This window comes from Molossus molossus, unplaced genomic scaffold (genome assembly GCF_014108415.1).
Source record: "Molossus molossus isolate mMolMol1 unplaced genomic scaffold, mMolMol1.p scaffold_m16_p_14, whole genome shotgun sequence".
In the NCBI taxonomy this organism is placed as follows: domain Eukaryota; kingdom Metazoa; phylum Chordata; class Mammalia; order Chiroptera; family Molossidae; genus Molossus; species Molossus molossus.
The window spans coordinates 18,279,745-18,291,134 of record NW_023425349.1 but is presented as its reverse complement, the minus strand read 5'-3'; positions in this window follow the sequence as shown (position 1 = coordinate 18,291,134).

Below are 11,390 nucleotides of genomic sequence, written 5' to 3'. Positions count from 1 at the left end.
GGAGCAGAAAAGCTGAAAACAATGATCTTTCGAGCAAAAATTTTTGCGGAGTGTATTGGAACCTATTAAAGTTGCAGATAAAGCTGGGCTTGCCCATAAAACTCACAAAAGGGGAAGGAAGGGGCCCCGAGTTGGGGTGGACAGGTGGTCTGGTGCTGAACGTGCGGGGTGAGTGCAGGGGCTGCGTGTGTGGTGTGTATTTGTGATGCGTGGTGCATGTTGTGTGCAGATGTGTGTGTTGTGTGTGATACGTGTGCATGTGACTATTGTACTTGAACCTCTACTGTCCAGGCACAGTGTTAGCAGCTCACACAGGCCTCCCTCCACCCTCCCCTCCATCCTGAGCCAGGTGATACTACTTATTTTCCGGATGGGAAAATTGAGAATCAGAGAGAAGGAAAACTGTCTCAGGCAAAGTCGCAAATGCTGCTCAGTGAGATAAGGGGTGCACAGCCGCACTGGCTAGCCCCGAAGCCTGCGCTGAGTCATCCAGTGGTCGCTGCATTTCAGGTTGGGTCTCAGCCCTGCCCCTTGCTGGCCTGGGGTCTTGTACAAGTCCTTCGGCCCCTACCCCATCAGCACGGGCAGATGCTGTGAAGACGAAATGGGTTGGCAATGTTAAGGGTACTTCGTGCCCTGGCCGGTTTGGCTCAGCGGTTAAAGCGTCGGCCCATGGTCCAGAGAAACCCGGGTTCGGTTCCCGCTAAGGGCACGTACCTCAGTTGCAGCTTGTCCCTGGCCCTGGTTGGGGTCATGTGGGTGGCAACCCCTCAATGTGTCTCTCTCACATCGATGTTTCTTTTTCTTCCTCTCTCCCTATCACTCTATCTGAAGATGAATGCAAAAAATGTCCTTGGGTGAGGATAAAAAAAGAGTACTTCGTGAGCGGGAAGAGATTTGGCTGACTTGGCTGTGGTGTTGGACCATTTCACTTAAACATCTGAAGTGGTCCCTGGGGCCCAGTCTGGAATTGAGATCGAGTCAATGAACAGGTTCTCTGGGGGGTCAGCGGTGGGCATGTCTATACTCACTAATGTAATGCTCCCCGTGTGAGAACACCGTCTGAGGCGTGAATCACTGCAGAGCTGGTGCTCTGGATACGGCTCTTTGAAAGTGTCACCTGGCAGCACCCCGTTCTTTGTGGCACCCCTCCCCTTTCTGCTCACTGTCTGGCTGTAGTGCGTCTCTGAGAGCCAGCAGACACCCCAGCCTTGCCTGAGGGGGTCCTGAGCCGAGCTTGGATTCGTACCGCCGCCGCCTCTGTGTGGATGCCACACTGCTGAGCACCATCTGCGCGGATGCCACTCTGCTGAGGGCAGACGCTAGGAAGTGGTCTGGATAGTTCTTCCCAGCGAACCTAGAAAACCCGAGATTCTGCCCATGGAGGAGAAGTCCATTTTCTAAATAGAGTGGTAGGCTGTATACCTACTTTACATTCCAGGAAGCTGCGACCCCTCGGTCCCAGGTTGGGACTGTATCCCCCAAGTTTTACTGAGAAACAATCAGTATACCTCATGGTCACTGTGTACATTTAAGGTGTAGAGTCCAACAGGGTTGTCGTCGTCGTTGTTTGATGGTGAAATGATTCCCACAGTAGGTTCAGCTAACACCTGGGTTTGGTTTAGGAAGAAGTCGGTACGCACACTCACTTGGTCTGGGGACTGAGGTGGGAATGAACAAGCCAGTGGGCTTCTCTGCACAGGTGCCTGGCCGACCGGGGAGAAGGCTGACCTGCTGTGGGCACGGGCACTGAGTGGGTAGCAGGGGCCCAGCAATCTGCCCAGAGCTGCTGAGAAAGGGCTGCTCCCCTGGCCCCTCTCGAGTCTCTTTGATGAAAGTGGAAAACTTCTGATTGTTCAATGGAAGCTGTGGGTGTTGAAAAATAAAGAAGTGCAGGTCTTCCTGAAGGCCTGCGGGGAGGAGAAGGGCAGTGGAAAAAAATGTTTGTCTTACAGTTACCCGTTTTGCATACAGTACAGGGTCCCGGGAGGGAAGGCTGACAGGGGGAAAATCAGCCTGTGTGTTTACTCAGAACCTCTGAGCAGTTGAGATTTCCAGATCAGTGTGCGGCCCTGGCAGCTGGTGGGCCCGCCTCCACCGCTCTCCCTGCGGCCTGTCCACTCGCTAACCCGCGCGGTGTCCCGATCCCGCCCCCACGGGTCCACACTCCGCCCAGCTGCTCCGGAAGCCGTTCCGGCCACCCTAGCGGCCTCATCCACTGTGCACACTGGCTTCTTTCTTCTTTCTATTCAGCCACCCAGCGTGCCCGTGGAAAGAGCCTTCACAAAATTTCTTATTGGGTGATTCTCTAGTCCTTTCTGGAAGGGGACCCGTGCAGGGAGGGACGCCTGCAGAGCTTCTCTGGCAGAGGGGACAGCCTGCTCGTTTGACCCTCGAATAGCCTGGGGTCCATCCCAGATGGGACAACATTGGGAAACTTGTGATTTAGCTCGAAGCCCTCATTGCTCAAATCAGGAAACTGAGACAAATAAATGGAAAATTGTGGGAGTTCAGATGCAGAGGCTAGAGATACACTTAGACGTCCCCTGTGCTCATTTTCATCCCTTCTCTGCTAATATTCCAGGAACACCCCGGTTTCTTTCTATTTCTCCTCACCCTTCCTGCCCCTCCAGGCCTCTGGCTGCCTGCCTCACCTCCTCCAGGAAAGCCCGTTCAGCTCTCTGAAGCCCATCAACAGCTCTCCAGAACCCTGTCTCCACGCCACCTAACGTTGTATCGAGTGGCCCACTCATGCCTTGACGTCCGGCTGTCACGTGCGTGCATGTGTGTGAATTTTGCCTTCCTCCTAAGACTGAGAGTCCCTGAGGGCAGCCTGTACTTTCCCAGTCTTCAGACCCCTGGCCTCCCACGCTGCATTGCTTGGCGCCGAGCCTGGGTATGATCAACCCCCAGTCAATGCTTGTGTTGACTTTGTGTTTATGGAAAGAGAAAGTTCTGGAAGCTTGGCTTATACAAAGGAGTTGTATGATAGCATATTTGCCTCTTACGTCTCAGCTGTCCCCCATTTCCCTGTTCTCCTCCCGATGGCTCACCTGGCCCAGGAGAGCCACTACCAGCCTCTTTCCAGCCTCTGATTAGTAGGGAGGGGCGGCTGCAGCCTCTGAGACTCAGTGGGCAAAACGAACCAATTTTTTATCTCTTCAGGAAGGGGCCCCATTTTAAAAAGAGGAGCCAGCTCTAATCCCCCCACTCCAGTGCTCCCCTGTAGAAGGGACTGTGATATCTCCAGCGCGGAGCTAGTGGCTCCCAAAGTGTGGTCACTGGACCAGCAGTAGTGGAACTTGGTGGCACTGCAGATTCTTGAGCTCCACCCTAGACTTGCTGAATCAAAACTCAGGCTGGGGTACAGCAATCTGTGTTTTTTTTTTTTTTTTAACATCCTCATCCGAGGACATTTTTCCATTTTTTGTTCAGGTAGAGGGGAGGGGGAGAGAGAGAGAGAGAGAAACATCGATGTGAAAGGGACACATTGAGTGGTTGCCACCCGCACAACCAACCAGGGCCGGGGACAAACTGCAACCAAGGTATGCACCCTTAGCGGGAACCGAACCCAGGTCTATTAGGACCGCAGGCCGACGTTCTAACCGCTGAGCCAAACCGGCCAGGGCGCAATCTGTGTTTTAATAAGCACTCCAGGGAGTTGTGACTCCTGAAACCATTTGGAAATCACTAGTTTAAGGAAATGATCTGTCTATTCCAGAATGAACCTCCAAGGGATTACCTGGTCCAGATGGTGGCCTTTGGGCAGGTGAACACCTACCCCCATTGTACAGATGAGAAAACTGATGCGCAGAGAAGTCATTGTCCAAGGTCATGCAGCTGGGGAATGTTGACACGAAGACTCGTTTTCCTGTCCCTTGATGGAACCCCCTCTCCAACCTCAAATGTGGCTGTAGGCTGTAAAAATACTATTGCTTATGCAGATGAAGATGTATCTGTAGTACGTACCAAAAGTTCTATTGCGGGTGATCATTGTGGTAGAAAGATATATTTTAAAACTATCGGTATCTATGAGAGAAGGACGAACCCCCCCGGGTATTTTCAGGCAATAAAATATGCAGCAGCACTGCTCAGTGCGGAGCGAGGGTCCTGTCCCATTAACTGGTGCTACCTTGAATAGACTGGACATTGCAGTTGGCCAGAGCGACACCCGCTGAGAGGACGCAGCGAGGACAGACACCGTGGGGGACAGGTTTAGAGCAGGACGGCAAACCCTGGGCACTGGCCAGAGCCGACCGCTACTGCTTTGTACATAAAAATGCAAAGCAGCACAGTCCCGTCCCTGCACTGACACGTCGCCTATGGCGGAGTTTGCGAGGCAAAGCCGTGTTGAGTCGTGGAGATGGAGCCTCATGGCCCGGAAGTTCTAAAATATTACTATTTAGCCCTTTACAGGAAAAGTTTGCAGACTCCTGGCTTAGAGTATGAAAATCAACTCAAGGTAGGGTAACCAGATAAGTGGTTTTGGAAAACAGAACAGAGATGTGTTTCCTCCGAGTCCTCTATAAAGTCTCACCTTTACACTGCTAACTCATGCCTACCTGGGAGAAAATTCTCATTTGTGAATCATCAGTTTTAGAGGACCTAGATGTCCTGATTGGGGCATGACAAAAATAGACCACTGGAGAGGATACAGGAGCGGAGAGAAAGGGGGGAAGATGACATCTGGACAATATACAGAGAGATGTATTTTCAGTATCGGATATGTGCGTGTGTTTATAAATATGTAATACACATACATGTAAATATGAATATACATACATGAATTATGTACATATACACATATTCATACACACACACACATACTTTTATATATATGTTATTACTATCAAATCTAAAACTGTTTTGAAGTAACTTAAAATAAATACACAAAATTATAAGAACGGAAGCCATAAGAAAAAGCCAAAAGTAGGAGCCAGGATGTCAAGGTGGAGAGACAGTGGGTGGATTAGGAAACCCTGGCTGATGACAGTTTCAGCAGCTAAGAACATGTATACCTCTGAGCGTCCTGGTAACGAAGGCGAAGAAGAGAACACTGGGTTGCATAATTCTCTTTGATCATAAAAAGCAGATGAGTTCAAAAGGAGACCCTTTGCTTGTTGTATAGGTACTTTGAAAGACATATTCTGAAAGGGCCGATGATTGTAATCTATGAATTTAAAGCATGACACTGACATGAGATAGGATGAGAGCTCATCTTGAGGATTGGAAATCCTGAAGTGTTCCAAAAGAAATGTAGTCGTATGATGTTCAATGATCCAGAAGTAATGATAATACAAATACTAGGGAAGCAGGAGAGTCAAGAGCAAAACTAGACCATCATGTTCCTGACTTCTGTGGGCTCCCAGTAGAATCGAAGAACTAGAAAACTCATCCATTAGATAGTCTCTAAGAACTCCATGGTCTTTCACAGAAGAGAGATGAGTCTGCACTTTTTGCAAAGCTAAGGTGAGGTCCTTCCCTATCAAAACAAAAAAAAATAGATAAGGGAAGAGACAGGGTGATGTGTTTTATGGCACATTGTCCATTGTGCGTCTGAGAGATTACTACGTACTGGGCAATGTCAATATAACAATGAACACAACAAATGCCATTCCTGCCTAAGTGGGTGAGATGAGCAATTAAATAAATAATCATAACATGACTGATATCAATAGAAGAAGATTCAGGGTGTTACATATGCACAGTGGGAAAACTCAAGCTGATCATTCTCCAGGATGGTGGTTCTCAACCTTCCTAATGCTGCGACCCTTTAATACAGTTCCTCATGTTGTGGTGACCCCCAACCATAAAATTATTTTCGTTGCTACTTCATAACTGTGATTTTGCTACTGTTATGTCTTAGGCGACCCCTGTGAAAAGGTCCTTCAACCCCCAGGTTGAGAACCGCTGCTCCAGGGGCTTCCTGAGGTGCACCCTTGGACCGCTACACTAGGTTAATGAGTAAACCCCCCCAAACAAGACCAGGTCGTTTCACTCCTTCCCTCTTCCACTTCAAAGTCTTCCAGGCTCTCCATCTGCCTGTGGACCCTGGTGGGTCACGTTTCCTTGCAAGTCCTCCCTGGTCTTCTGCTAGGCTCCTTCTCAGCCTCTGCTCCCACAACCGCCCCCTGCACTCCAGGTGCATTGCTTATTCGGATGCCCTTCCCCGCTGATCCCCGCCCTGACTGCTTCTGTGTGCCCGCAGCACCCTCCCCACGGCAAATGTCCTTCTTTACTCTCTTGCTCTGGTAATTCAACACTATCTTTTTTTTAAAATCCTCATTTGATATTTTTCTATTTATCTTCAGGTAGAGAGAGAGGGAGAGAAGGGGGGCGGGGCGGAGAAACATCAGTGTGAGAGGGACACACCAACTGGCTGCCTTTCACACAATCCCGTCCAGGGCCGGGGATGAACTGCATCCGAGGTACATGCCCTTGGCTGGAATCGAACCCAGAACTCATTGGTCTGAGGGCTGACGCTCTACCGCTGAGCCAAGCTGGCCAAGGCAGCACTATCTTTTTTAAGCTGCTGTTCAAATATTCTCTTCTCTAAGCTTCTTCCAGTAAGAAATAGCTCCCTCTTTTCTCTGTAAGTTTCTATAGCACAATCCTATCTCCAGTCAATAATCATGAGAGTAATAATCATTAATTTAAGGTTACAACCATCACCTACATTTAGTGAGCTCGTATGGTGTGCCAGGCACATTACATGTGTAATTTCACTGACTTTTTACAACGATTTCACGCATGCTGCTATTCCCACTTGGCAGACAAGGAAACTGAGCTGTGGAGGGGCCAAGTAGCTTTTCCAAGGTCGTACTGCATTCCCGGCGTGGGCATTCTGACACAGGTTGGCGTGACTGCAGAGCAAGTTGCTATAACAACGTGCAATTGTATTACCTGTATTCTAGGGGAATACCTGGGCTCTGTCCCCACCTACACCACAGGCACCTTGAGAACACAGCATATCCCTCGAGTAAATAACTTGCAGATAGCCATACCTAGCAGGCTCCCAGTAAATGTTTAAACTGTACATATACCTAATAAATCTATTTAAATATATATATATTGGGCACAACATCATTTGTTTAAAGACCTAAATATGAGCCTGTCCCAGAAAAGAGATCCCAGGCCTGGTCCCCTCCCTAACCCCTTTCCTCTTGCTGCCTTCCAATCTCCAAATTCCTCTCTCTTCCTACTCCAGTTCTTGCCTCTAAGTATAAGGGCACATGTCTTCAATTAGAAGCAGACAGAAATTGCGACACACAAATGTCTAAGAAAATCGGTGTCTTAGAATGGTGCCTGAAATATAATTGATGGGCAAAGAATCAGATGAGCAAACATTATATTATAGGGAAGGAGGGAGAAGGGGAGAGAGAGGGAGAGAGGGAGAGGAAAAAGGAGAGAGAGGGAGGGAGGGAAAGGGGTACAGAGAGAGAGGGAGGGAGAGAGAGAGGGAGGGAGGGGGAGAGAGAGAGAGAGAGAAGGAGGGAGGGAGGGAGAGGGGGACAGAGAGAGAGGAAGAGAGAGGGAAGGAGAGGGAGAGGGAGAGAACGTTGACTGGCTCCTCTCTCAGGTTATGCTAGCTCTATGGACTGGGTTGAGTGCAGCAGTTGACATGAAAGATGCCCTAAGGTGTTGTTTCCTGATTTTAGCAAAACCAGGAAGACCTTTTCTTTTCTCTTTAACGTGGGCTAACTTTTTTCAATTTCTGTGAAATTTGAGGCTCAATGGGCCTTTGTTTTGAAGTCAACCTCGATGTATCCTTTGAACCATTTCAAATTGAGTAGGCGCTGTTGCTGTCAATACCGCACATTCTCAGCCACAAAGGGACATGTAAGGAAGGGAATATGGGAACCACAACCCCCCCCCCCCATCTTGTGTGCTTGTTATGTTTTTTTACTGAGAAGCAGAATAAAAAGTCCCAACCTAACTCTGCTTTCTTAACATGACATTTTCAGCTGTGCAAAGAAAGGGGTGACCGGCAGCCCCAAAATGCCGAAATGCGAGCATCTGTCTGCAGAGGGAATAATCAAGGGGCGGGGACACAGCAGGTGTAAAGAAATGGGGACAGCTGTGTAGCAGAGCATCTCTCCGGGAACTGTGTCCTCGGTGAAGCTCCGTCGTGCCCCCCTTTCCACAGGGATACATCCCAAGATCCCCAGTGCTTGCCTGACATTGTGGATATACCAAACCCTACAAATTTTGTTCTTTTCCCCCTACGCATTCACATCTATGATAAAGTTTACTTTATTAACCAGGCACAGTAAGAGATTCACAACCGTAACTAATAACGCAATAGAACAATCATTATACTATGCTGTAATAAAAGTTATGCCAATGTGGTCTCGCTCTCAAAATATCTGTTGTACTAGATTCACCTTTCTCGGGATGATGTGAGATGCTACAACGCCCGGGTGATGAGATGAAGGGGTGAATGACAGGAGCCCTAGGCTACTCCTGGCCTTCTGGCCACGCGTCAATCCCAGGAGGATCCTCTGCTTTGGGTGATCGATTATTGAGCCATGACGATATCGATGTTTGGAGAAATTTGATTTAATTTTCGAACCACGTTTGACCACAGGTAATAGAAAGTGTGGAAAGCAAAACCATGGATCCGGGGACACTATTGTATGCACGAGTGTGGATGTCTGGAGACGTGTTCAGAGAAGTGACCAGGAAATAGACTCGATTTCACATTTTCTCCCCTTTCCTTCTACTAAGAACACATGTTTACTGAGCACTCCCAGTAAGACAGGCATTTCTAACCTCCGGAGGGGGTCCACTTAGTCACCCTATGTCTCAGTTGTTTTCAGTGGTGATATGACAAAAATCATTTTCACTTGTAGGCCGATGTTCTAACTGCTGAGTCAAACCATCCAGGGCTCTTATTTTCTTAAACACACACACACACACACACACACACACACACACACACGTAGTTTCCTACAGACCATAGGAAAATCTATTATTTCCTTGTCTGAAAACCATGTACTACCTTTCAGTACCTCTTTCCAGGTACATTCCATGTACTCTTTCCAGGGAACATGGAATGTATTAGAAAAAAAATTAAACTTTTCCCTCTGAAACCAGCCCACAGAAGGGTTAACTTGGCCTTGCCTGTGCTTTCCTTCTTGCCCTTAATGTTGCTCTATGGGGTAGCCCCGTCTGTCCCTCACGTCGGAAAACGTTAACGGAGCTGATGAGCCGCCGGACAGGCTGACAACCCCGTACGGGAACTGAGAGAGAATAAGACATCTGTCCCGGGGGCTCATCTGCCGGCCTGGCAGAACTGCAGGAGTTGATTCCCCTGTCCTCGGAGGACTGGATCCCACGCACAGCTCCCCCTGGGAAGTCCTGCCTCTGGTTTCCTGGTGCATGCCCCTTGGAGGATCCAGTTTGGACAAAACTGACCCAGCTGTCCTGCACTTCGCGGGACAGGGGAACCCCAGCTTTGAGGCCACATGGCTTTGCCTTTCTTTCCTCTTTCTTTTCCTGTGATGTGATGGAGCTTCATAAGCATTTTGGGGGAGAAGAAATAAAAGTTAGTGCATTTAAAACATTGTAGAAGTTATTGCCTGGCTGCATGGGATTGAGGGCGAATTGATCCATTGCAGGTTATAGTAACATGACCGAGTCTTCTGCAGAACACCAGTAATTCTGTGATTAAAGAATTACAAGTAAAAACTAGAAACAACAAGAGAAAAATACACATGAATATGGATCGGACCTGGGAATGAGTACGATTGTCCTAAGAGTGGCAGACATTGGCTAGTGTCCACTGTTCTGCCCATTCTGTGTGACCACTGTTTCTGGTGGTTCATCTATACTATTGTCCCAGAAACTTTAATTACACATAGCAGTTGCCTGGAGATCTTGTTAAAATGTTGATTCTAATTTAGTAGGTCTAGGGTGGGGCTGGCCATAATTCTAGCAAGTTCTATTAATGCTGCCTCTCCTAAGGCCATGCTTTGAACTGCAAGGACTGATAATCAACCCGACATGACCACAGGGGTCCACTTCACTTAGACGAACGACGCAGAGGGGGCGCCACGGGCCAGGAGGGCAGCAGCAGGCGTATCTCTTCAGGGGGTCTTCATGGAAGTCCAAGGGCGATTGTCCTCCCCGCAAAAACACAGGTGTTGACCTTGTGATGAGACTACACTCTTGGGTGTAGGGACGACTCTGGCTTAAAAGCCCTAAGCGCCACTGGAACCAATATCTGTTTCACCGCTTCTAGGTCTCACACCGTGAGAAGCCTGATTCTGTGCCTTTCCACCAGGTGTGCATAGTTCATAGTTCCACCAGGTGTGCATAGTTCACAGTTCCACCAGGTGTGCATAGTTCATTCCCAGCCTGCGCAGACCGGAGGCAGCTGACCAATCAGAGGTCACTTTCCCGTGAGCAGCGTCGGTCACCCTTATCGGGTGCACTCACAGTCATGTTCCCACAGAGAAGGTGAAGGCATGTTGGTAACCCTTTACGCACACTCACCGATTTGTGTTTTGTTTCTGAGCACGCACGGTCACCATGAAGTCTGCAGCAATCTGTCTCCCTTGTTGTCAGGGTGGAGCCATGGGGTAAGGGGTGATGAGTTGGCATATTTCTCTGATCTCCTTCTCGGCGAATGAGCTGGGTGCAGAGGATCCAGTGAAGGACTCCAGGGAAGACCTGTGGGGCATGGTGGAGGGAAAACAGTAGTGTGGACAGAGGGATGTCTGGGGAGAGTTGCTAAACGTTGTGTGTGTCCACCTTACCCTATAACATTGTTTAAACCAGGATGCCTAAGAGGCAAAGGGAGCTCTAATATTAATAAGTACAGTGTTACACTAGAGACAATAGATCTAAACGAGTACATCCTAGCCAAACCATAACACCAGCGGTCACTCTAGAGATGACTCATTTTGTTCCCACCCAACAAATTCTTCAGTGCAGCAGTGTGATTTACCACTGCTTTCACAGCTGTGCCGACGTGTGAGCGAGAAGGATACAGTGAACCACTGAGTCCAGTTTCCAGTAGATACGGGGCACAATCATCATGGTGATGAATAGCGTGGATGAGAAAATTCAGAGCCAGAGAGATGACTTTCTGATGTCACATCATAAGCTGATGACAAAGTTGGGCCTCAAACTCTTGGTCTCTTCATTTTTTCCCCCCAATGTTTCACTCGGCCTCTTTGCATTATTCAGGCTAATACTAGGATACGCAGTGGCAGCCAAGTAGCTCTGCAGTAGCAGGGACTTAATAAAATGAACATTATTATTTACTTATGCGCAGCCTAATGGGTGATCGGGAGTCCTTGTGACCTCCCAGCTAGCTGTGGGGAAGGGAGACAGAGCAGAAGACTACGTGTGGCATATTCTATGGGCTGGACTTGGGAGGGACT